The sequence below is a fragment of the Triturus cristatus genome, chromosome 7 (genome assembly GCF_964204655.1).
Source record: "Triturus cristatus chromosome 7, aTriCri1.1, whole genome shotgun sequence".
In the NCBI taxonomy this organism is placed as follows: domain Eukaryota; kingdom Metazoa; phylum Chordata; class Amphibia; order Caudata; family Salamandridae; genus Triturus; species Triturus cristatus.
This window is the reverse complement of record NC_140590.1, coordinates 310,717,085-310,741,357: the sequence shown is the minus strand read 5'-3', so window position 1 is coordinate 310,741,357 and position 24,273 is coordinate 310,717,085. Positions and strand designations below refer to the sequence as shown.

The window sequence follows — 24,273 nt, the reverse complement described above, 5'->3', positions numbered from 1 at the left end:
CAAAAGTACCTGGATGCGTAACGCAAAATAAACAAAAGGCTCGCAGAGGGAGATGCGTCGGTTCCGTGCTCCGGGGGAGATGATGCGTCGAGCCTCAATGCTTGCGCAGAGTAGGGGATGCGTCGTGATCCTTACCGGTGCTGGGGTGATGCGTAGGTTCTCGGCCTGCGGCCCGGTTGCGATGCGCAATACGGCGCCCTTGATGCGACGTCGATGCGTTCACGCCCTGGCAGCCTTGCGACGACTCTGTACTTTGGAGCCGCGACAGGCCCTGCGACACGCTTCTCCGGCGATGCGATGGCGACCCTCTCGATGGCGTCACGCTTCTCCAGTGATGCGACAGCAGACAGCTTCGACGAAGACACGCTTCCTGGGAGAGGCGGTGGCGGCGCGCTTAGCCAGCGATGCGACGACTACAGCTGCGGCGGCAACACGCATCTTCTCGTTGCGTCACGCTTGCAGTTCCCAGTGACACGCAGGCTTCTGCAGATAGAATTCCCAGCAAGGAAATTCAGAGGGGAGCTGGTGGTGAAGTCTTTTGTCCCTGAGACTTCAGCATGAGGCAAGCACAAGTTCAAGCCGTTGGAGAAATATTCTGTAAGATGATAAAAGTCCTTTGAAAAGTTCCTTCTCCTTTCCTTTGCAATGAAGACACCACTGCAGGCCAACCCAGCAAACAGCACACTGGCAGAGGGGCAGGCCAAACTCCTGCAGCTTCCTTGGTTCTTCTCCTTGGCAAAAGGTTCGTCTTGTTCCCAGAAGTGATCTAAAGTTCTTGGGTCTGGGTCCCAATATTTATACCCCAAAATCCTTTGTTCTCTGAAGGCAGAGAGGCCTCTTCCTAGTCCAAACCAGTTCTTGAGCACTTTGTTTACAGGACTCCTTCTTTCCTTTCACAGTGCAGTGCAGAAACATCAGACGCCCCACAGGAGGTGGAGCCAGCATTGTGGAGGGAAAGCACAGCCCTGGAGCACTTCGTTGACATGATTCCTTCTCTTCTTTCACAGTGCAGGGCAGAGACATCAGCAGCACCCCAGGAGGTGGAGCCAGCATTGTGGAGGGAAGGCCCAGCCCTATTCAGGTCCCAGGTGCAACTCCTCCCTCCCATCTAGATGCAGATCTCCCAATTCACCACTGGGCTGACTCCTGGAATTCCCCAGCCCTGTCACTCAAGCTCCAGACAAGGAATACACAACCTAGCAGAGGCAGGCTTTGGATAGTTAGACAAGAAAATACCTATTTTCTAAAAGTGGTATTTTCAAGCACAGAATGTTAAAACCAACTTTACTAAAAGATGTATTTTATCATTCTGAGTTCAGGCATACTAAATTCGAATTTCTACCATGTTCCCTGAGTCAGTTAGGATTATAAAATGTAGGGCCAGATGTAGGTAATCCTGAAATACCGAGTCCTTAATAGCGAATTTTACATATTTGTTATTAAGAACTCGGTATTCCAGATGTACGTAATGAATCGGTAAAAATTACCGATTCAGTAAAAATCGTAAATAAATAGCGATTCGGAATGAATCGGTAAAAAATTAATACCGATTCCCCATTACCGACACGTTATCACCGAATCCTTAATACTGATTCGTTAATTAGCGATTCGGTAATTTAAAAGTCGGTAATTGTCAAATCAGCCAATCCTGTGCATCCTCATTACCTCCCAAACAGGAAGTGGCCACACCCATGCATCTGCACTGAACCTGGAGCTGATTGTGAGGCAGGGATCAGAGCAGAGAAGCCAGGAGCAACTCAACTGAATTCTGCTAACAAAACTGAGCAAAATGGACAAGCAGGAGAGGGAGAAGGAGGCAGGTGAAAGAAAAAGGAAGCACAAATTCAGTGAGAGGGAGCTGGAGGTCCTTATTGAGGATGTGACCAAGGACCACGAGAAATTATTTGGCAAACAGTCCCTGCACGTGCCTGAGCCACAGAAAAGGCAGATTTGGCTTGCAATTCAAGAAAAAATAAATGCCATCGGAGTCACCCAGCGCTCCATTGAGGACCTAAAAAAAAGATGGTATGATCCAAGGAAGTCTGCTAAGGCGAGGCTGGCAGAGAGGCAGAAGCAGGCCAACCGTACAGGTGGAGGGAGGTACACAGCACCTGCACCAACTGCCCTGGATCTCCTGGTAGAGTCCACCCTCTAGACAGAGAGTGTGAGTGGGATTGGGGATGCAGACAGCTCAGCCAGAGCTGCCAACAAACAATGTAAGATGCATTCACAGCATGCTGTGCCCCCCACTCCCTACCCCCAATCCCCAAAGAGGCATAGGGACTCTCACTCCAGTACATGTTTTACTTAAAACCTGCAATGCATTATGGGAGATGTAGTCAGAAGTAACACATGTCAGAACAATCAGTACACTGAACCCAAAGGCATGTGACACCAATTAGCAATTAGCAAGCAGAGGACAGTCAGTGTGATTGGCAGGCATGAAATATATTACAATGCAAATGCTGCCAGAGAAGTGAGCAAATGTACGTTCTGTCTTCACAGGCGAGCCATCTCGCAGGATAGCAGAGGGGAGCAAAGGAAAGGCACCCAGGATAGAGACAAGACAAGAGGAGGAGGTCCAGTCGCCTGCAGGACACACCACCTCACCACCACCACCGCTACCATCACCACCACCACCACCACCATCACCACCACCACCACCATCACCATCACCATCACCACCGCCAACATCAACACCACCAGCACCGAGAGGCAGGAGGCATTCAGTGTCCACCCTCCAGCAGATGGAGGTGTCCGAGGAGGACAGCACAGAAGGACAACAGTCCACGGTGGCTGAGGAGGACAACGGGTCAGGCTCACAGTCCCCCACAGAGCGTGCCCACACACGTTCCAGACGCCGCAGGGCAAGGGCAGCCAGTCCTCCTTCTCAGGGCTAAGATGAGAGTGTGTTCACTGGCCTTGAAGGGAACATGTTGAAGGTCCTGTGTAAGTACAAAAGGGTTCCCCTAATTACTTTTAGGCCCAAGAGGAGGGGAGAGGGTGCAAACAAAGAAAAAGAGCCTCTTATCTGACCTATCTAATTTTTCAGTAGTAGTTACTTGTATGTAGACATTCCCCAGAGCAAAATTGCATGACACAGCAACTTACTCTTTCATCTTTTTATTTTTTAATTTTTTTTAATATCACAAAACATTCATTTAGTCTTTTTTTATATATGATTTGTATATCTTTTCAATATTTCCATAAATATGTTTCCACATTACATTGGATTATAACAATCTGTACAATTAAGACACTGAAAAAAGGTTATATACTCAACTTCTAAATTTTTGAAAAAAAGCACAATTTAAAGAAACATTGGAGAAACCCCCATAGAAACAACCATCACACTATCATTCTCACCTATCACTCTTACTCTCACATACAATCAGACATACCACAAAGAAGTGTTTCTGCTAAACACCACATCTGATGTAAGATCCTGCATAAATTCTAGTTCATAAATTTTTGAAAGCCTTAGGAGGTCATAAAACGTCTTAGTCAACACATTGACATGTAGTTCTTCTGTGGATCTATCAGATGTGTAGTCACTGGTCTACGCACGTTTCGGAGACTTAATACAATTTTCGTGTCTCCTTCCTCAGGACCAAAAAGTTTTTAGAAATTTCTTTATCGTCTGTGCGGCAATAAACAGGGGTTCTATGCGTGATGTAACGTGGAATACTATCCAGTTCAGGAAGGGCTGGTCCGTATTACGACTCGCATCGAGTAGGCAGATACTTTTCCACTAAAAATCCTCTAAATTTATGAGGCTATAGAGGGAACAATATATATTGGCCAAATAAACATCTGGTTGTTCTTATTTTCTTTTTTTCTTCTTTGGGAGAAAATGGCCACACTTTCTAAGGGGCTTTCATAGTTCCATATGGTATGTGGACATATTTCCACAAGGAAGATGAATGAAGACTTCTTATTTTCTCCTATAGGAGATCCTATTTGAGAGGCTTCCAATATATAAAACTTCGTTCTCACGATGTTGAAAACACTAACGCCATTTCATTCTTGCCTGTTCGAAAAAGGGAACATGTTGAAGGTCCAGCGCCTGCAAGGAAAAGCAATTAGGTCAGTGCAGCGGCAGATGGCACAGATGAATGGCCACATGCAGTGTATTGAGAAGGGCATCTGTTCCATGAACACTACTGTGGCTGAGAGCATGAGGGACGTGTCCGAGGCTGTGAGGCTGCTGTGCAGCAAATTAGATGAGGACCATTTGTCAAGGCGCAGGGAGAGGCAGAAACTTGACAATTACACCAAGGCGGTGAACCGCCTCTCCACTGCCACCTCTCTGCTGTGCAGGCGCTCGCTGGCCATGCAGGAGGAGATGGCCCACTGCAGCCGTGATGTGGCAAGGGGGCTGGTCACAGTGACCAGTGCACTAGAAGTGCTACAAACAGACAAGGTAGCCACTACAGGTGATGGGGTGAAAGTGAAGAGGCTACTAGCCACAGTAGCATCACGCCCCCTCCCACAGAGTCCAGGAGGCGCAGCGAACGCCACAGCGCTGCCACAGGACAGACTGGCAGTGAGGACAGTGTGGCCAAGGAACGCAGCAGTGCAGCGCATGGCCGCAGGAAGTAGAGCCAGCCTTAACATGGTTTTCCTCAAATGGGTGATGTAACCCATTTTTTGTATGGACACTGCATTTGATTTATGCCTAATGTGTGATGCACTTCAAGTTGTGGTGGTGTGCTATGATCATTAAACACCATCACTCACATACAGTAACTAGCTATGTCTCCTTACTTACTCAGAAATAGTTGTGTGTTTTCTCAGCCCGTCTGTGTCTCCCATCCGGTGCTGCTGCCACACCTGCTGCACTGTGCTCTGGTTGTGGACAGTCCTCACCCTCGTCCTCAGAGTCAGTTAGTTCCACTGCTGTTCCTTTCTTTGTGGCAAGGTTATGCAGCATTGCACATGTTGCTATTATTTTGCAGCAGATAATGGGGCGGTACTGACGTGGACCTCCACTTTTGTGGCGGCAACGGAACCTGATTTTTAGTAGTCCAAAGGTACGCTCCACAACGTTGCGCGTGCTTTTATGTGCCACATTGTATCTCCTCTCACTTGGGGTGAAAGGGTTGAGGTATGGAGTTAGGATAAATGACTGCACGTCATATGCGCTGTCAACTAAATGGGAAAGGAAGTCCCATTAATTGGAGTCACCAATACATTCATCCAAGGTATACATCAGGGTGTGTCACATTGATTTACCTAGCAGGTATCCTTCTCCAAATTGACCACCAGCCAGACGTTTGTCGATCCCACTGTTTCTGAATATGTAGGAGTTATGGGTACTCCCTGGAAATTTGGCCTCGATGTCAGTGATGATGTTGTCTGCATCACATATCACCTGCACGTTGATGGAATGCGTGGATTTGCGGTTGCGGTATATGTATTCTGTAGCAGCAGGTGGGCAGATTGGTATGTGTGTCCCATCAATGCACCCTATTACATGCAGGAACTGTGCCTTTTGGTAGAAACCCAGCTTTGTCTTCTGCAGTTCCGCCTGTGTGCTGGGGAAACGTATGTGGCATCCAAGAAAGAGTTGAAGAAACGGGAAAGGCAACTCTATGACACACCACCTGCCACAGCTATCACACCCTGGTAACTTCCTGATGCAAATAGGTGCAGGCTACAGAGCACCTGCACATGTGTTGGTATGGCGTGTGCCCTTGGTGTCTGATGCTCCAGGAATGGGTGCAGGTCCCGTATCAGGTCTAGGATGGTCTGTGGGTGTAGCCTGTACCTCTCATGTATTTCTGCCTCAGTCATTTGGAACAGTGTGACTCGCAGTCTGTACACACGCTCCTCCCGTCTCCAGACCCTCAGTTCTGCTGCTCGCAAACATAGGCGCCTTGCTATAATGTAAAGGGCCGCCATTGTGTTCAAACTGTTGCATTTTGGGGCTGTTTTTATGCAGTGCAACTGATTACCACCTGCTTGGAGTCAGTGGTAATTACCGATTCTTAAATACCGATTTTTGGCAAATTTGGTATTACCGAGTTTTGGTACATCGCATTTGCAATTATTTACCGATTTCTTATTTACCGATTCGGTGTTTTAGTGTTTCGGTGTCTGCCAATCGCTAAATAAGGAATCGGTAACTGGTTTCCCTTATTTTTACCGATTCCTTATTAGTGATGGCGTTCGGTAATACCTACATCGCACATGGGTAAATACCGGTCGGTAACGCAGAAATTTAACGAATTTCGGCGTTACCGACCGGTATTTAGCCACCTACATCTGTCCCGTAATAATTTAACTGCCCATTGTGGCCTATGGAGAACAGGTAGCCTTGCAATAGTGAAAAACGAAAATGGCTGTGATTCACTATTAGGACATGCTACACACACCAGGGCATGTCCTACCTTATACTTACAATGCACACTGCCCTTGGGCCTGCCATAGGGGTGTCTGATATGAAGAAAAGGGAAGGTTTAGGGACTGGCAAGTGGGTGCATTTGGTCAGTCAGTATGGCAGTACCAGACTGCACATAGGTTCTGCAATGGCAGACCTGAGACACACTTTACAAGCTGCTTCTGTGGGTGGCACAACCAGTGCTGCAAGCCCAACAGCAGCATTTGATTTACAAGCCCTGGGCACACATGGTGCACTGTACTAGGGTCTGACAAGTAAATCAAATAACCCAATCATGGAGTCACTAATCAATACATCAATTTAACATAGGGAGCACTTGCACTGTGGCACTGAATAGCAGTGGCACAGTGCCCAAAGCATATAACCAGCAAAAACATATCGAAAACAGAGGAGGCAATCCAACAAAATGGAAGGGAGACTCACGCCAATGATGCCAGGTCTAACACGTGTCCCCTCCAGCTGAAATGTGGAGAGAACTACCCTTCCCCTTGGGAGTTCTCATCACTAAGGCGGAAAAATCTGGAAAGACCATCAGCGTTGGCGTGTTCTGTACCAGGGCGGTGTTCCACCGTAAAGTCCATACGCTGTAGGGAAATGGACCACCTCAACAACTTTGGGTTCTCACCCCTCATCTGCATTAGCCATCTGAGGGGCCTGTGGTCGGTCTGAACCAGGAAGTGAGTCCCAAACAAGTATGGTCTCAGCTTCTTCTCCAGACCACAGCAAATGCCTCACGCTCAATTGCACTCCACCGCTGTTCCCGTGGAAGTAACCTCCTACTGATGAAGGCTACAGGTTGGTCTAGGCCCTCCTCATTAATCTGTGCTAGAACAGCCCCCACACCATGCTCTGAAGCGTCTGTTTGAACAATGAATTCCTTTGAGAAGCTGGGCGCCTGAAGCACGGGTGCTGTGCACATGGCAGTCTTCAGGGCGTCAAAAGCCTTCTGACAGGTGTCAGTCCAGTTCACTTTCATGGGCTGCTTCCTGGAAGTCAGCTCAGTCAAGGGTGCAATAATGTTGCCATACCCCTTGACAAACCTCCTGTAGTACCCCGTGAGTCCTAAAAAGGCTCTCACCTGTGTCTGAGTCTTTGGGGGTTCCCATGCCAGGATGGTATCAATCTTGGGTTGGAGGGGGCCACCTGGCCGCTCCCTACCTGGTGCCCCAAGTACACCACAGAACCCTGCCCGATTTGGCACTTACTCGCCTTGATCATGAGGCTTGCCTTTCGCAGTGCCATCAGCACTTCCCAGAGGTGGCGCAGATGTTCTTCCCAACTGGCGCTGAACACTGCAATGTCATCCAGGTAGGCGGCACTGAAATCCTCCAGTCCAGCCAACACCTGGTTGACCAATCTCTGAAAGGTGGCAGGGGCATTCTTCATCCCAAAAGGTATTACCCGGAATTGGTAGTGCCCATCTGGTGTGGAGAATGCTGACTTCTCCTTGGCCCCATCAGTTAAGGCGATCTGCCAGTACCCAGACGTCAAATCAAACGTGCTGAGGTACCGTGCAGCCCCTAACCAATCAATGAGCTCATCAGCTCTGGGGATGGGGTGCGCTTCAGTCCTGGTGACTGAATTGAGTCCTCGATAGTCCGCACAGAACCGGAGACCAGGTGTGGCACCAGGCACACCAGCCTTTGGGACCAAAACCATTGGGCTGGCCCAAGGACTGTTTGAGGACCCAATCACCCCTAAAGCAAACATCTTGGAGACTTCCTCCTTGATGTAAGCTCTGACCTTGTCAGTCACTCTGTAAGCCTTGTACTTCACAGGAGGACTGTCCCCGGTGTCCACATCATGGACGCACCACTCAGTGATACCAGGAATCAAGGAAAATAGATCAGAGAATTGCCCCAACAGTTGGCGACAATCTTGCTGCTGATCAGGGGTCAGGGTGGCAGAGAGGCTGACTCCATCCACCTACCCATCTTGCTCTGTCACAGACAGGAGGTCAGGAAGAGGCTCGGTCTCCTCCTCCATTCCATCATCCGTCGCTAGGAGCATGCTCACTTCGGACCTTTCTAAGTGGGGCTTCAGGCGGTTAACATGTAGGACCCGCAAAGGGTTCCGGGGAGACCGCAAGTTCACCAGATAGGTGACATCACTCTTGCGCTCCACCACCTAAAATGGACCGGTCCACTTGTCCTGGAGCGTGCAAGGCTCTACAGGGGCCATGACCCAAACTTTCTGTCCAGGCTGAAGCTCAATCAGAGTGGCATTCTGATCTTACCACCGCTTCATTTCTTCCTGGCTGGCTTCCAGATTCGCCTGAGCGAGCTCTCTGAATCGCCGAGTCTGGTTCCTGAAGGCCAGCATGTAACTATATACATCCTGGGGAGGTTTCCTAGGAGATTGCTCCCAGCCTTCCTTGACCAGACTCAAAGGTTCTCTTACCGGGTATCCAGACAAAAGTTCAAAGGGACTGAACCCTAGGGACTTCTGTGGCACCTCACGGTAAGCAAACAGAAGGCATGGCAAGAGGACGTCCCTCTTATTCCTCATTGGTTCCTCAAGACCCATGATCATGCCTTTAAGGGTCCGGTTGAATCTTTCAACCATCCCTTTGCCTTGGGGGTGGTAAGGAGTGGTGAACTTGTAGGTAACACCACACTCCTTCCACAGGGACTTCATATAACTAGATATGAAATTGGTATCACGGTCTGACACCACCTCTCTGGGGAACCCCACACAGGAGAAAATCCCCATCAGCGCACGTCCCACCACAGGGGCCGTCACTGTCCTGAGCGGCATGGCTTCCGGGTACCGGGTAGCATGGTCCACCAAGACCAGGATAAACCTGTTGCCCATGGGCCCATGACTGTCTTGGGGTCCAGTGGCCCCACAATGTCAATGCCCTCCCATTCAAAGGGGGTACTGACTACAGGGAAAGGTTGGAGAGGGGCCTTGTGCCTCCTTCCACTTTTCCCACTTGCCTGGCAAGTTTGACAAGTCCTACCATGAGTATCTGAACTCTTCCGCATCTGGGGCCAATAAAAGTGGGTGACAAGCCTTTCAAAGGTCTTGCCCTGCCCCAGCTGTCCAGCTAAAGGTACATCATGAGCCAACCCCAGTAGGAAGGCTCTGAAGCGCTGGGGTACCGTCAGCACATGGGCTGACCCAGGCCCAGCAACCTTAGGCTCGCTATACAGGAGGTCGTTCTCCCAGTAGATCCAATCTGATCCAGACTGACCACCTGCTGCCTGGTCTGTGGCCTGTTGCCGCAAACCCACAAGAGAAGGGCATTTGTTTTGTTCTGTACAAAATTCCTCCCTGGAGGGTCCTCCTTCTTGCTGCCAATGGGTCAGCTCAGGCAGGCCCCCCAGTTCAGCAACTTGCTCCCCTGTAGGTTCCAGGGCATCCCCCTCAAGGTCTGCCTCCTCCTGGACCGTGGGAACAATGGGGGCTGGTTTCCCACCCCCCTGCCTCTTCTCTTTAAGGCAGGTTCCTGGGCCATACTGGCTCCAGGATCTCTTGAACACCCTTGGCTGCCATAGACCGAGTGGTCACACACGCCCACTCAGGCAGACCCAACATCTCCAAATGAGCCCTCTTCTCCACCTTAGCCCAAGGGGAGCTCTCCAAATCATTGCCCAACAGACAATCCACAGGCATGGCTGGCCTCACAGCTACCTGAAGAGTACCAGAGACCCCACCCCACTCAAAGGGAACCTGAGCCACCTTGCAGTGGCTCTCTGTGTTGTCAGCAGCAACAACTGGGTAAAAGGCATTGGGGACAACCTGCTCTTGAGACACCAGGTGACACTTGACAGCTGTCACACTGGCTCCTGTGTCTCTAAGAGCCTCCACTCTATGGCCATTGATGGTCACCTACTGCCTGTACCTTTTAGTGTTATCAGGCAGCTGAGCTTGAGGGACCATCTCAAAGTCTCCTAATGAGACAAGGGACATTTCTGCGGGACCCCACCCACCTTGGTCACACTTCTCCTCCACTCCCAGGGCTGCACTGGCCATCTGAGGGGGGTGCACGGGGTGGCACATACTAACCCTTTTGAGGACACTGGGGATCATACTAACAGTGTCCCACCTGCTTACACTGAAAGCAGGTAGCAGGCTCCCTATGAACAGGTTTACCTGTCGGGGGTTCTGACTTCTTCTCAGGGGGAGGCTGGGAACCCTTACCTTGGTTCCCTTGGGAATTACTTTGGGGCCCTTTCTGGAACTCCCTCTGTTTACCCTTGTCCTCCCCCCCCACTCTTCTGCTGGGGACCCTGCCCACCTTTGGCGGAGTCTCCCACATGACCCTTGTGGACCCTGGTACTGACCCAGTGGTCCGCCTCCTCAGCAAGCTTCCTAGGGTTAGTCAACTTGCTATCAATAAGGTGCTGGCGTAGCTCTGGAAAACAATCAGCAGACAAGTGCAATCAAATCATAGAGAGCTTCAAAAGTATCCACTTTGCTACCCTTCACCCAACCATCCATAGCTCTGCAAAAGAAAGATACATATTCTACCCAAGTGGTTCCCTCCAGCTTCTTACAATTCCTGAACCTCTGTCTATAGAGTTCTAGGGTCAAACCATATCTTGTCATCAGTGCTTCCTTCATGTGGGCATAAGACATCCTATTCTCACTGGTTAGGTCTAACAAAGTATCCCTCCCCTCACTCACAAAGCGGCCCCACAATCCCGCTCCCCAATCTTTCTCAGGGACCCGGTGGGCCAACATTGCTATTTCATAGGCTGCAAACCACTGCCCAGTATCTTCATGCTTATGGAAATCTTTGATGACATCCTTGGGAATATATACCCTGCCTTCTGAAGGCAGAGATGGTGCGCTGCCACCAGAGGGATTGATCTCTAGGCCCTTTGCCTTGATCTCTATCTCCCTCAACATCCTCTCATGTTCCATTCTTGTTCTCTCTCTCTCCAAGGACAATCTGCTATTCACTGCTTCCCTCTGACCCTCCATCTTAAACTTAGCCATCTCCAGCTTGTGTGCCCTATTTCTCTCCCTGTCTTCCAACTCTCTGGGGGACAGATCTTTGGAAGAGATACTACTGCCAGGTGGGGACGGTACCCCTCCCCTGACTGGAAATACTGGCCTATCCAGTTGCCCATCTGCATCCCCAGCTGGCTCCACCACTGGATCAGGGGCATTTCTTGCTTCTAGCCAGGCCCTCAGCTCCTTTTGGTAGTCATCCTTTTTAGAAATGCCTGGTGTAGCAACTTTCAATTTCTTGCAGAGATGCTTGAGTCCACAACTTTGCAAACAAACTAACCGAAATTATCGCTCCACATGTACTATCCTCGACAAATTTCCTCCTGTTAGGCGATTTTAACCATCACATTGAACTCACACATGACCCTCACGCTGTTGAACTCATCACCAGTATGAATGCATTAGGCCTGGACCAGTTGGTAACCGGCCCCACCCATTCTGCCGGCCATACTCTGGATCTCCTTTTCACTAATTCAGATAAGATAACGATTGATTGCTCCTTACCCGTTCTCTGGTCGGATCACTTCAAGATATATTTCCATATTCAGCTTACCTTACCCACTCCTCAACCCAGCAGAGACTCCACCATGAGTCGACCTTGGAATATGATTAGCCCTGAAGCATTTTTCTCCCATTTTTCCCCCCCTCACACTGAATTGCTTAATGATCCTAACCTGGCAGCCATCAATTTAGACCAAGCTATCACCACTACCCTCGACATAATCGCTCCTAATAAACTAAAGAGATGCCCCAACAAACTGTCCCCATGGTTTACTGTGGAACTTAAGGCCACAAAACTGGCTGTAAGAACTCATGAACGCAAATGGCGTCGCACCAAAGACCCTAGTGATAGATCTCTCTACAAAAAGCTCCACCACCAATACATGAGCGATATAGCACTAGCCAAAAAAGTCTACTTGGGAAATAGGATAGACCAGGCCGCAAATTCACATAAAGAACTCTACAGAATAGTAAAAGAGTTCTCCAACCCCCTATCCTGCCAACCTGTCGCTAACGCGTCTCGGAATTGGGTCGATACTCTCATCTTTTTTCTACAACAAAATAAATGATATCTATAAATCATTCACCGAGTCCACCACTTCGTCTCTTTCTCCTGATCTTTCCACCAATATAGCCCCGCCTATCCCCATCACTATCCTAAATCAATTTCACCCATTTTCGAACGACGAACTCACCTTGACTATGAATAGAATCAAGTCTGGCTCTCCTATTGACCCAGCTTCCTCTCCAATTCTATCTAAAATTGCGCCAGTTCTGATCCCTCACTTAACAAAAATTTTCAATCTCTCACTCTCCCACTCAACGGTTCCCTCACATTGGAAAGAAGCCATCGTTAGACCGATTCTGAAGAAACCTTCTGCTGACCCAGCCCTACCCCTGAACTACAGGCCCATCTCCCTTCTTCCGATGTTCGGCAAGATTATTGAATCCCTTGTCAACACTCAACTCATTAATCACCTTGAGTCGAACAAACTGCTAGACCCTTCCCAGTCAGGTTTTAGGGCGTTCCATAGCACCGAAACAGCCCTACTCGAAATGGTCGACAACATCAGGCTTGCCTTGGATGCCAAACAATCGGCCATCTTAATATTACTCGACCTATCCGCAGCCTTCGACACCATCTCACACAGCATCTTGATAGAATGGCTGGCAGAGGCTGGTGTCGAAGGTCCTGCTTTGGCTTGGATCAAAAGCTACCTGACTGGTCGGAGTTCCAAGGTCCAGATTGGCAAATTTTCATCAGCTAATCAGCCAGTTGACAAAGGTGTACCTCAGGGTTCTATCCTGAGCCCTACACTTTTCAATCTTTACGTCTCCCCTCTTGCAAGACTAATTAAAGCTCATGGATTCGAGACAGTGTCATATGCCGACGACACTCAAATCCTCATTACCTTGGGTCCCAACTCCACTCACATCAAATTAAGGTTCCAAAAATGTATGCTAGCAGTAAAAGACTGGATGTCAGACAACTACCTCCTACTCAATGCGGCTAAGACGGAGATTGTGCTATTCGGAAATGCTCATAAGCACTGGTCAGAAGAATGGTGGCCAGCACAGTTGGGTGCCTGTCCTTCCCCAAGACAGCTGCCCGCAACTTAGGGATAATGCTCGATAATAAACTAACCTTGGCTGATCACATCAAAAATATCTCTCACACCAGCTTCGGACTCCTACGCAGCCTAAAGAAGATCTTTAAGTGGCTCCCTCTCTCCTCTCGTCTACCTTTAATCCAGGGGCTAATTATTAGTCGCCTAGACTACGGCAATGCTCTTTTCGCCTCTATTAGCGAGACTCTCCTGAGCAAGCTCCAGGTCCTTCAAAATACTGTAGCCAGATTGGCCCTTGATCTACCGGCCCGCACTTCTTCCGCCCCTTGTCTGAAGGCGCTTCACTGGCTTCCCATAAAAAAACGCATTAAGTTTAAAATGTGCTGTCTGGTTCATAAATCTCTGAACGGCAACGGCCCAGTCTATCTAGCAAATAAACTAATAGACTATCGCCCAACGAGAACTCTCAGATCCTCCAGCTCGCACCTCTTAAGGGTGCCCAATGTACGAACCGTCAAAAATGGAGACAGGTCCTTCTCTAAAATTGCCCCTGAAAGCTGGAATGCTCTCCCCCTACATTTAAGACTGGAACCCAGCCATCAGAAATTCCGCAAACTCTTGAAAACATGGCTTTTCTAAATTCTGCATGTCTTACACCTTACCTTTGAGTGTCTGCTGGCGCTATGAGACCTTCGGGTGATATATGCGCCTTACAAATACCAATACATAGACATAGACATAGACATAGGTTTCCAACCTCTCTTCCTCAAAATCAAGATCCATAGATGCAACAGATGCTGGTCTACTCATGGTAGTAAGAATTGCTAGTTCTCAGGAAAAAACTTACAGTCCAAGGAAAAAATTCTACTTAAAAAAAAGTATGTGGTCGCGATTGGTCTGCACTCACTAGTAGTGTACACCAATCACTGTATATGAGTCACAAATGCAGGTCCAAATCCTCACTGCTGACCACCAATGTTAGAACTGGGGGTCTCTAGTTGGCAATGGTATACACCTTTGTCCAAATAGGGGCCCTTGCTTCTAAGTCAGGATAAGGGGATTACACTCCTAGATAACCCCTGCTCATGCCCTTGGTAGCTTGGCATGAGCAGACAGGCTTATCTCAGAGGCAGTGTGTTAAGCATTTGTGAACACATACAGTAATACAGTGAAAACACTATAGATGGACACCACATAGGTTTTATAAAAATAAGTATTCTTTATATAGACTTAACACAAGACCACAAGCAACAAAAATCCACAATACTGTACTTAAGATTGACTTAAAGATGGTAAAAGTTACTTAGTTCAAGTTGATGATAAATGCGACACAGTTCTCACAAAAGTACCTGGATGCGTAACGCAAAATAAACAAAAGGCTCGCAGAGGGAGATGCGTCGGTTCCGTGCTCCGGGGGAGATGAAGCGTCGCGCCTCAATGCTTGCGCAGAGTAGGGGATGCATTGTGATCCTTACCGGTGCGGGGGTGATGCGTAGGTTCTTGGCCAGCGGCCCGGTTGCGATGCGTAGGATGGCGCCTTGATGCGATGCAACAATCCTGGTGCGATGCAAGAAGATGGCGCCCTTGATGCGACGACGATGCGTTCACGCCCTGGCAGCCTTGCGACGACTCTGTACTTTGGAGCCGCGACAGGCCCTGCGACACGCTTCTCCAGCGATGCGATGGCGACCCTCTCGATGGCGCCACGCTTCTCCGGTGATGTGACAGCAGACAACTTCGACAAAGACACGCTTCCTGGGAGATGCGGCGGCGGCACGCTTCTCCGGCGATGCGACGACTACAGCTGCGGCAGCGACATGCTTCTTCTCGTTTCGTCGCGCTTCCAGTTCCGAGCGACACGCAGGCTTCTGTAGATAGATTTCCCAGCAAGGAAATTCAGAGGGGAGCTGGTGGTCAAGTCTTTTGTCCCTGAGACTTCAGCAGGAGGCAAGCACAAGTTCAAGCCCTTGGAGAAATATTCTGTAAGATGATGAAAGTCCTTTGAAAAGTTCCTTCTCCTTTCCTTGGCAATGAAGACACCACTGCAGGCCAACCCAGCAAACAGCACACTGGCAGAGGGGAAGTCCAAACTCCTGCAGCTTCCTTGGTTCTTCTCCTTGGCAAAAGGTTCGTCTTGTTCCCAGAAGTGATCTAAAGTTCTTGGGTCTGGGTCCCAATATTTATACCCCAAAATCCTTTGTTCTCTGAAGGCAGAGAGGCCTCTTCCTAGTCCAAACCAGTTCTTGAGCACTTTGTTTACAGGACTCCTTCTTTCCTTTCACAGTGCAGGGCAGAAACATCAGACGCCCCACAGGAGGTGGAGCCAGCATTGTGGAGAGAAGGCCCAGCCCTATTCAGATCCCAGGTGCAACTCCTCCCTCCCATCTAGATGCAGATCTCCCTATTCACCACTGGGCTGACTCATTCTGTCTCCTGGAATTCCCCAGCCCTGTCACTCAAACCCCAGACAAGGAATACACAACCTAGCAGAGGCAGGCTTTGGATAGTTAGACAAGAAAATACCTATTTTCTAAAAGTGGTATATTCAAACACAGAATGTTAAAACCAACTTTACTAACAGATGTATTTTATCATTCTGAGTTCAGGCATACTAAATTCGAATTTCTACCATGTTACCTGAGTCAGTTAGGATTATAAAATGTAATAATCTAACTGCCCATTCTGGCCTATGGAGAACAGGTAGCCTTGCAATAGTGAAAAAATGAAAATGGCTGTGATTCACTATTAGGACATGCTACACACACCAGGGTATGTCCTACCTTATACTTACAATGCACCCTGCCCTTGGGCCTACCATATGGGTGTCTGATATGAAGAAACGGGAAGGTTTAGGGACTATCAAGTGGGTGCATTTGGTCAGTCAGCATGGCAGTACCAGATTGCACATAGGTTCTGCAATGGCAGAACTGAGACACACTTTACAAGCTGCTTCTGTGGGTGGCACAACCAGTGCTGCAGCCCACCAGCAGCATTTGATTTACAAGCCCTGGGCACACATGGTGCACTGTACTAGGGTCTGACAAGAAAATCAAATAGCCCAATCATGGAGTCACTAATCAGTACATCAATTTAACATAGGGAGCACTTGCACTTTGGCACTGAATAGCAGTGGCACGGTACCCAAAGCATATAACCAGCAAAAACATTTCAAAAACAGAGGAGTCAATCCAACAAAATGGAAGGGAGACTCACGCCAATGATGCCAGGTCTAACAGTTCTGATTCTCAGGGAGGAGGGGTGACATCGCTGGGAAAAGTCGATAGATCACTGTTTATTATACACAATGTCTGAGTTGGAGAATTCCTGTTTTGTAGGTTTTGAGTGGGGTTTCCACCACCATGGATGTTATTCTTAATACTGGCAATGATCAAGCGTTGTATTTCTGGAAGGGACGAAGGTTTATTGAATAATTCAGAACAGGGACATGGGTTGATGACTTCTAGTAGCCTGATGGTCTTTTCCATAATACGTAGCCTGGAGCTACTTGGGGTTGAAGCAATTGTTTGAACTAGGTCAATATGGAGATCCGTCTTCAATGATTGCCATAATAGTACTGTAGCGATGGAATCTTGTTTTATGTGTAAAGAGGTCAATAGACCAAATTAGAGCTCGGGGGCCAAGTGCAGCGCAATTTGTTCCTTGTCTGATCGTGTTGTACTGTAGGGATTATAGTGATTCCCCATGTTAAGTCCCTGTGTTTGATGCAGGGAAGCTTCAATCGGGCTTCCAGGGAGGCTAGGAACCAGTCTGATAGATTCCTTGTTTCAAGAGAGCTTTCCCTCCTTGTTGTCCTTGTTGGCATCAGAGAATCAGTAAGCCCAGTTGGCGGATCAACAGGGTTGAGGTGGGCACAGGAGAGGTATAGGCTATTTCAGGGCCAGTATAGCTTTTAGTAAAGTTCGACAAGGTGAGCGGGCTGGTTGCTTGAGTTAGGAAATGGACTGGAGTTGAGGGGCTTGCTTTAAAGTTCTGGGCATAGCCTCTGTGACCCAGGGATCTCCTGAGCTAGGGGATTGGGCCCTCTTTGTGTCTAGGACTGCTAGTGCGTTGTTGAGGGTTTTGTTCTTGAGCTCCCTGGAGTGGAATGAGGCTGATGAAGAATCTCCAGGTCTGTTTGTGGCTCAAGTGAACAGGGTCAAGGTGTTTTGAATGACGGCGCTGCACTGTGTCTAGATATGGAGGTCAATGCCTTGTCCAGTACACCTGGTTCTGGTTGTGGGATAACGGGTAAAGGTGAACTTGGCCGAGTCTGGATCATTGCCTTGCTGAAGTATTCGCTGATCAGCACTTTTGATGTTTGAGCTGATTGATTGCCAGGTAATGCAAGGGGATACTGTGGGGGTTCTGCGGGGGTTCTGCGGGAGGAACCGATTAAGTATCGGCTTGAAGCGTAGTACCCTTTCTGCAGGGTAGTAGTTTCCTTGCTGGCATGACCGCTTGGCCTTCCATGCAGCCGGCTGGCCTTTTTAGGTGGGAGGCTATGGTTATGATGGGCTGCGGAGGAAGGATGCAATACCTTCTTGTTATCCTCCTACATGACCTAATCGGCCCCCCAAATCGTCCTGAGCCTTTTACGTTCTTTCTTCACCCTCCAGCCCCTCCTACAGCTGGCCCCCCATACAGCTCCAGCAAGCTCCTGGATCTTGCCCAGTAGCACACTGTAGCACATAGCAGCATACAACAGTGTGTATGCTGCTATGTGCTACAGTGTGCTACTGCGCAAGATCCAGGAACTTGCTAGAGCTGTATGGGAGGCCAGCTGTAGGGCAGTGATCTGATACTATTTCCGGAGGTCTGCGTGGGGGGAGTAACCGCTATTGACTGGGGGCCAGCCGCCTCTGTCCGTAGTAGGACATGGTCTGGGGCCTAGCCTAGCCTGCTGCCAGCAACCCCCCCCCCTTCAGTGCTAGGACAGGTGTAGATGGACGGCGGTGTCACTGAAGGTGATGGAAGCAGTGGTTGGGCCAGTAGGAGCAGGGATCAAGAGAGCGCTCGAGGGTGGGGGGTATTGGTCCCTCTGCCCCATTTACTTCCTTCCTCCCTGCACTCAGTCGCAGCAATTTTCTGGCTCTCAACTTACAGGCCCTAGGTACACCTTGTACTGTATACTAGGGACTGAGAGGCACGTAAATATGACAATTAGGATTATGCAAATTGAACCAAGCAAAAGGGGGTGAACAGGTACTTTAGTACTCATTTGCAGGGTTACAGTGCACATATTTTTAAAGCCATCAAAACCGAATGGGGTAAACATATAGGGTGCATAGCTCAAAATATGGTCAGTTCCTGCAGTTGATTACAGCTTCTTCCTGTGCCTTCTGAACATTTCACACAATATCAAAAAATGTTATTGTAGATATATCATCTGAATGGTACAGAATGCTTTGTTAATCACGGATACCATTTCAAAGATTACACACTTTCCCATTTCAAGGCACTACATTCTGCTAATACTATGGCTGCTTATTTATGATGGATATATCTTGAGCACATAGACCTCCCCACACCATAATCTCTGATCAAGGTTCTCACTATATCTCAAGGTTTTTTATAGAACTATGTAAGATACTCTTCATTGACTTGACATCTCATTCTGGTTTTCATCCCGAAATTAACAGGCAAACAGAGCACGTGAATCAGTGTTTTTAGACCTAAATAAGTTGTTTTTTACAATGCCTTTCAGACTGATTGGATTTATTTTCTAGCAGTAGCTTAATTTTCCTTTCATAACACTATTAATGACAGTACAAAAGTCTGTCATCCCAAATCCTTTACAGTTCCTCCACATATTTCTCCTGTGGCATCAGCTGCTTCTAAACTTGTGCTGCGCCTTAAAAAAACTACTAAATATTTTTACAAATCTACAACAATTCAACAAAAAAAAAAAGCAATTTGCAGATGCCCAGTAACTCCTTCATGTACACTAGGTGACAATGTATGGCTGTCTTCTCACTATTTGCCACCTCATACCTCACCCACTAAGTGTGGACCATGATTCTATGGCCATTGTTGTATAATTTCATGCATCAAACCAGCTGTCTTTCATTTACTTCTACCTTTCACATAGAAAATAAAACTAGTTTTTACGCTTCCCTACTAAAATAATTCAAGACTGGTGCATCTCTACCTCAGTAAACAATACAGTACTACTCTTAGTGTTGTGTAGATCCTAAAAATACATAGGATCTGTACATTTCTGACAACATAAACTAAGGGATTGTTGTCCAGACTGATTCCAGACACCCCTAAAGGATATGTTAGCCTTTAGACCAGCTAGCTCACAGTGCCACCATAAGTCCCCTAACCTTACCAAGGAGTGAATAGTTTCTGACAACTATCGAACACCACAACCCTTGATCCTTCAGGGATCGTGAAAACAGTGCAGTGCTTTTCAATCATACTTACTTAGTCTCAGAGAGATACACAGAATAAACAATTGGGATGTGACAATCATTAGACAGAAACAGATGTATAAGATTGCAAGCACCAACAGAGCAAATAAAAGGTATAATTCTAACTTGGTGCTAAAACAGTGACTATATGCAGGCATATAGATACATGATGGTAATCAAGCATTCTCCTATGATGCAACCATACCTAAATGTACCAAAGTATACCTAGCATGTATGTGGCATAAAGCCAAGAATCCCCCAGGAAAGAGCTAACCCCAATACCTGATGTAAGAGAATGAAGGACCCCTTCTTGGTCTCGAGTAGGACACCCAGCAAGGGATGTCATACCACTGCGTGTTATAGCTTCTGCAGGCTGGGACCCCAGTGTCTTGTGTCAGAGTGGAAGCTTCTCCTCTACTTATACCATAAAGATAGCCTCTGGGTTTCCTTACACAAGATGTTTTGAGATCGATTATGGAAATGAGCCTAAATCAATACCTGCAATTAAGCAAAGTAGTTATTTCACCTTAGAATGAAGATGACCATGACATTTATACAGAGTATGTTAATCCTGTTATGTATGTCATGTGCAGGGACTTTTCTAAGAATTCTCATGCATAATAAATTCGGCTAGTTTCAAGGAAATCGAACAACATTTATTCAGCACATAACTTGGTAAAAGGTCAGTGCTGGAGATGTTAAGCAGAGCAAGGTAGGACTAATCTAGGTGAAAGGTCGTTTGGTACTTAGGCATAGTTTGGGGTACATAACACCCACTCCTCATCCGAAGGTCGATAAGGTCAACTGATGCTAATGCTAAAATCTGCCTGCTAAATAAAGCATAAAAACATTGTAAAACCAGTGTCTAAAAACATTTAAAAACATGGTATATGTAAAAGTGATGCTATTAAAATTAAAAAAGCTCTATAAGTCCACTAAAAAGAGCCAATATATGATCAGACTGACTGAGCACGTAGAAAGCCATAGTGCTCAGTGAGAGCAGAAAAAATAAAACAAAGCAATATTTCACATTCTAATTCGGCTTTTTTGGTAAAAAGCGCTGAATCGTTCCCATCACGCGGACTGCCATATGTTTATGTATTCTGTGTGGGCGACGCAACATCACTGTTGCTCGCATCCGCAAACCATGGCCCCTGTAACACCTCTTGTATCAGGTCAATGGAGCAAAGGGATTATCCTAAGTTCCCACAGCAGCCGCCGAGGGAACACTCGATATCTGTGAACCTGTTGTAGAGCTGTTGTCTGATCTGACAGGAGCTGAAGCATCTCATGGGGGCACTAAGAATGCTGTCATCAACATGGGAATACGCTGAGGACACTGTAAGACGCTGGCCTTTAAGGGGTCCAATAGTATGTCTATTTCTGGTGGCGCAACTGATGGAAGAGTCAGACATATGTCTAACACACATTCGTATCTGCAGAATAGGCAGCGGAGCACAGGCAGACTGTTCTGAATGATAGGAACGAATGCTCGCTACGCTCCCGAAGCTAAGGTGTGCATAGATGGAGTACAATGCGTTGACGCGGAACACCTTGCCTGCTCTCTTGCCCATTGTTTTTGCCTTGGTGGGACTGCCTGTCCCATGGCTCACCTGACCACTACACAGCTGCTGGCCATTGTGGTAGGCTTCCGACAACGCACTACAAAGCACCGCCTCATATCCCGCAGCCAGGGATGCACATCGGTCACGCCCGGGATTGTGCCCAGGTGAAGGCCGGGTCCAGAGCAGGCCCATCTACGCTCGTCCGTGGGCAGATGAGGCTGGGCTGGGCCGCCCTCCTTGGTTTCTTTCTTTTTCCTGCCACCAGAATTGAAGTTACAGTAAGAGGAACTATTTGATCATATTCTCTAGTAGTGCTTTCTCCATGAAACATTAAATATAAAATATGTGGAAAAGGAAATTAGCACAACATTCTGCTGGAAAGGGGGAAATATCTACAGGAATTAGTATACCAATGACAACTTACCTAACTAACGCAATGAGATTAATCAATAATGAAATTATGAATGCCGAGTAACGCTTAGCTGCTACCAAAACAGCACTGAATGCAGCCATAAAAGAAAATAGGATTGATATAGCGACTCTAGAGTCTGGAATAAACATTTTCAACTGTTCAGGGGATAACAAGCCGATCCAACAAAATACAAAAAAGGCACCCTGTATATTGAAGTCGCCACTAGGGATATCCGTTTTATCAAATAGTACAGAATTGATATCCCTCCAGCCAAAAAGAGCAAACAACTAATTAAAACAATCACAACTGGACCCAATGCGCAGACTAAAATGATCAAGGCAAAAAAAAGACATTACAAGGGTTTGACGAAGTCCCGATATCAAATAACTTACAAAATCTGGAGAGTCTTTTTTAAAAACTGCATGGCAAAATTTACACTATTGAAAGGAGATTATTGGCCGTGATAAAAACGGTTAAAGACAACGTTGACCAGATTGTGAAAATGAACAAAGACCTATCACCTTTAAATTAGACTTCTAGTGTAATTCACTCTATGGATTTGGTTAGTAGGGAGCCCACGGGACACTTCCTACGAGTAGTAACCAATTACATTTCATCGGATCCAGCTGCCCCTCGCCAAGTAAAAGAGAATAGAACTACACATATAAGACCACATAGATGTGATTAAAAAGACAATCAATAATACCAATAGGGATAAAGGCAATACAATTTATAGATCAATGAGAAATCACCAGGACTCCCTGCACTTACTACTCTAGGCAACACCATATACAATTGTCCTTGAAAATAGTTTCAAAGCTGGAAGATAAGGCCAAACACGGAGGGATAAGCAATAGTAAGCCCTCAGAAATTCAAACCAGCCATGAGATCTCCCCAAATAAGACCCAACTACACAAAAATCTGATTGTTACAACATGGAGCATAGCTGGGATAAGAACTAAGATGAAGGACGAAGCGTGGCTTGGGTTTATTAAAAACTGTCATAGCATTTTCTTACAAGAAACTTGGCACAGCAATGCTTTTGAGGTCTCGCCTGGCTATCGCGTAAGCGATGGCTCAGCAAGACTTATGTAGGGGCTTCAGAAAATGCTCCCAAAGGGTTCCCAGGCGGATCGGGTGGCGGTTACGCGCACAACCACGCGCATTCCATTTGCCACGCATTCAGAGAGATTTAGTAAGGGGCACAAGACCTTAGGAATGCGGTTTATGGCCAGTGCATGTGAGGGATTCAAGCGCCAAGCTGGCATCTGGCATCGGACTTGAAAGCAGCAGACTGCTTTCGCCAGCACGCGCTCAGCCTCACTTCCTGCATCCCCTCTTACAACAATTAACTTTCGTTATAACTCACACCCCATATGCTCGTTCCCTCCCACCCTTTCTTTGATGTCGATGTCGGCTTTTCTTGTTGTTTACAAACCACGCCACACACTGCTGCACGCCCCACACTACTGCATGCCACACACTGCTGCACGCCGCACACTGCTGCACGCCGCACACTACCGCATGCCACACACTGCTGCGCACACTGCTGCATTACACACTGCTGCATGCCGCACACTGCTGCATTACACACTGCTGCATGCCGCACACTGCTGCATGCCGCACACTGCTGCACGCCGCACACTGCTGCACGAAACACTGCTGCACGCCTCACACTGCTGCACGCCTCACACTGCTGTACACCACACACTGCTGCACGCCTCACACTGCTGCATGCCTCACACTGCTGCACGCCGCACACTGCTGCACGCTGCACACTGCTACACGCCACACACTGCTGCACGCCACACACTGCTGCACGCCACACACTGCTGCAAGCCGCACACTGCTGCACGCCTCACACTGCTGCACGCCTCACACTGCTGCACGCCACACACTGCTGCACGCCGCTCACTGCTGCACTCCACACACTGCTTTTATGCGAGTTTATGCTACTGACATTGTAAATGACAATGCCTTTTATTTGTTTTAAAACAAAAACATAAATAAAAGGCATTGTAATTTTACAATGCCAATAGCTCAAACTCTTATAAACGCGAGACCTATTGCATTGCAAATGCTTGTTATATTGAGGGATATTCCTCGGTTGTTACACCAGCAACCCCTTCCCGGAATGGAAGGGAAAAAGGAGGACTAGCTCCCTTGGTTTCAGTTACATCCCCGTTGACTCTAAAAAAACCTATACCAACTAGAAGTTTTTTCAATTCTTTTGGTTTCAGACTACCAAAAATCTGTGTTAATTATTAATTAATTTTTATAACAATTTTTAAAAAAATGTATTTGATAATACTAGAAACCAGGTTGTTATGGCCCTAGAGAAGGAGCTAGATACAATTACAAAATGCATTAAGGGTGATTGTTTTTATATTTAGGTCGGCAATTTTAATTGCAGAAAACGCAATGATGTAGAAGGGAAAACTGTGGACAT

At 47.5% G+C, this 24,273-nt stretch overlaps 1 protein-coding gene across 5 annotated transcripts in view; it reads left to right on the top strand.

Annotated features, from left to right (window-relative positions):
* LOC146809538 (galactoside alpha-(1,2)-fucosyltransferase 2-like) overlaps positions 1 to 24,273 on the top strand; it is a 94,166-nt gene that overhangs the window by 35,549 nt on the left and 34,344 nt on the right. Inside the window, exon 3 of one of the 5 annotated variants that reach the window (XM_085616368.1) lies at positions 2,506 to 2,949. The exons of the other annotated variants lie outside the window; for them this stretch is intronic. The gene's annotated coding sequence lies outside the window, so the exon portion shown is untranslated. The remainder of the gene's footprint in view (positions 1 to 2,505; positions 2,950 to 24,273) is intronic. 5 annotated transcript variants of the gene reach the window in all.